The sequence below is a fragment of the Lolium perenne genome, chromosome 1, assembly GCF_019359855.2.
Source record: "Lolium perenne isolate Kyuss_39 chromosome 1, Kyuss_2.0, whole genome shotgun sequence".
In the NCBI taxonomy this organism is placed as follows: Eukaryota; Viridiplantae; Streptophyta; class Magnoliopsida; order Poales; family Poaceae; genus Lolium; species Lolium perenne.
The window spans coordinates 190,095,769-190,098,309 of NC_067244.2; the positions used below are offsets into that span (position 1 = coordinate 190,095,769).

General features: G+C 41.8%; 1 long non-coding RNA gene across 1 annotated transcript; it reads left to right on the forward strand.

Moving 5' to 3' along the window:
• The first annotated feature begins 723 nt into the window (after window positions 1-723).
• LOC127316474 (uncharacterized) lies at window positions 724-1,986 on the forward strand. The gene is made up of 3 exons (XR_007860456.2): window positions 724-1,319; window positions 1,511-1,610; window positions 1,739-1,986. It is a non-coding gene; the product is annotated as an uncharacterized lncRNA (long non-coding RNA).
• The last annotated feature ends 555 nt before the right edge of the window (window positions 1,987-2,541 follow it).

Consider the following 2,541-nt stretch of genomic DNA (forward strand, 5'->3'; position numbering starts at 1 on the left):
GGTTGTTCGTTCTCACTTATCCAGCTTCAGTTCATAACCCAAAGGCATAAAATCTGACTCCATTTTCTAATATCTAATCTGAACGCAAAAACAACATAACAGAAAACAACTCAATCAACTTGCCTATTTCTGTAGGAGTGTTTAGGGCATATGTGGCTCAAAATTTTAAAAGTTACAATCAATTATGTCACTTATTTTGTTGAAAAGCGCAATTGAACAAAATAAGCATTCGAATGTAATAAGTATTAACAAAAAATAAAATGAAAAATATGTAAAAGGGTGCAGTTGTATTACATAAAAAAGTTAAACTGAATAACAGAAAAGCGACTATAACTGGAAAAAAAATTCATTGAAACTTCACAAAATGTGCCTAAAACTTCAAAATATTAGACTCATAGATTTTTAGCAATTCCATGTCTTCGTTTCCTGCAAAAGTAACATAGAGAACTATAAGAAACCCCTAGGAGACCAAGCCGCCGCCTCCCCTTCCCACCACTGCTGCATCCTAGCCAGGCAAAGCCCGTGCGGTGTAGGATGGCGATGGCATGGATTCCCTCCGTCGTGGTGGCCTGGAGGCACGGCTGTGGTGGCGTATCTCGAGCGGGCGTGTGATGATGGACGAGCACATGGAGATGGCGAGTCTTCTGGACCGGATGAGCGCTCCCGTTTCTCATAAAAGGTATCTCGGGGTATGCAATATTCCCTGCTCCTAGTTCATGAGGGATATTCACGTTTTGAGGGCGCAAGCTCCTGTTGCATGTTTTTCACTCATTGTCCGATATGTAGGTGTTGCGTGGTGACTTTAGATTTTCTGATGTATGATCTTTATCAGTTATTTGTTAAATAAAATTAATAAAAAAAGATGCATGCATCGATTGATGTAGAGGTTAGGGCTTTGCCTCCATCTATTAAAATAAACTTGCTAGATTATTTTCAACAGTTAACCAGCGTTGCCGACAAATAGTCTGGCTTTTCGTCTCGTCAAAACATGCCGCTGTATTTCGACTATAGTTTTCCACCAGCAACAAAGGCAGATTCGATCTGCAAATTAATCGATGAAGCATCTCAAATTCCATTTTTGTCGGCCATAAGAATCCCGAAACAAATATCTTGCATATAGTAGTACGTACGCGCCCATACATGCACGGCGGCCGCTCGCCCTGGCTAGCTATATATACCATGACGATGTCGCTTCTTCTCTTCCCATATGACCAAATCACGAACGGGCAGCGAGTACTCAGACAAATTCCTAAAGTGTAACTGAGTTTGTATAAGTTGAAGCATGGAGGGCAACCGCACTGACCTGCAGCCACCACCAGGTAATTAAACATTGTCTGATCAGATAACTGCTAGTAATCTAGTATACAACACTTCTGTTAGTTATTCCTGTCTGCTCTTAATTTAACTGAATGTTGGCCAGCAGTGTTGTTAGATTTTCCTTTCCCCAGATTCTACTAATCCTGTTGTGGTCAACTTTTTCTTGCTAACCCGGTTCTATTTCGTCCATCAGGCTACCCAACGATTGTGGACTCAGTGCCAAGCTGCGACGACTCGCCACGCCGAGGACGAACAAGACCACGCGGCCGGAAAACTAGTTTTCTCGATGCATGGTACGTACTGTATGCAGTACACAAAGTCACACCTTGTTTTTGTATATTAATTTTACACGTTCAACTAGTCCCATAATATTGCTGTAAAGTCTGCCACTAAATGTTGCCTGATGCTGCATGCTTTTCAGTGTTGCCGCACTGTGCTGCTGCTGGCTGTGCGACCTGTGCTGCGTTTAATTGGATCGGAGGGCAACGAAACAAGCTCTTTTTGTACGAGCTTATCCAGATCATCCACATGATGTTGCGTCATCTAAAAAGAACGATGATTAGTTATACCGCAAGTTGATTTGTACTGCATACTTATACTACTACATAGCTTATTACTATGTCTTTGATCCTTATCTTGTTTGTAATGCCATACATGTATCTTCGTGCTTGATGCTTGTTATAGTAAACGACCCCAATTTTATTAAGACTGGCTGAGTCGAGTTGGATGATAGTACAAAATTGATTAACTATGCATAGGATTGTTTGTAGAGCATCATGAGCATCATTATCTTTCTTCAGTAATTATGGGGGATGTAGGATTTTTCTTTTCTTACGGACCAGTAAGAGACATCATCAAGTTAGAGCACACTATAGGAGAGACCTTAGGACAGTCCCAGAATGTAAGGTTATTATCGAACTATGTTTGGCCTTCCAAGCGACGATTGAATCGAGCATCTATTGTCACTTATTGCTCTCCATACCTATCAAGGCTCCGACACCCACTACCACGAGGAACACAAGGACATCCCTCTATGGAAACAGTATGGGGATGGCCCATGGTTAAAGAGGTCATTCAGACGGAGTAACTTGCGCCCCGAGCAACATCGACAACGGGCAAAAAATAAAAGCTAGTTTTCTATATTTACGCAACGGTTATCCTAGTGGGACCGTTTGCGATTTTGATCTCAATGGCTTCGGAGATTCATGAGGACCCATTGGCAAT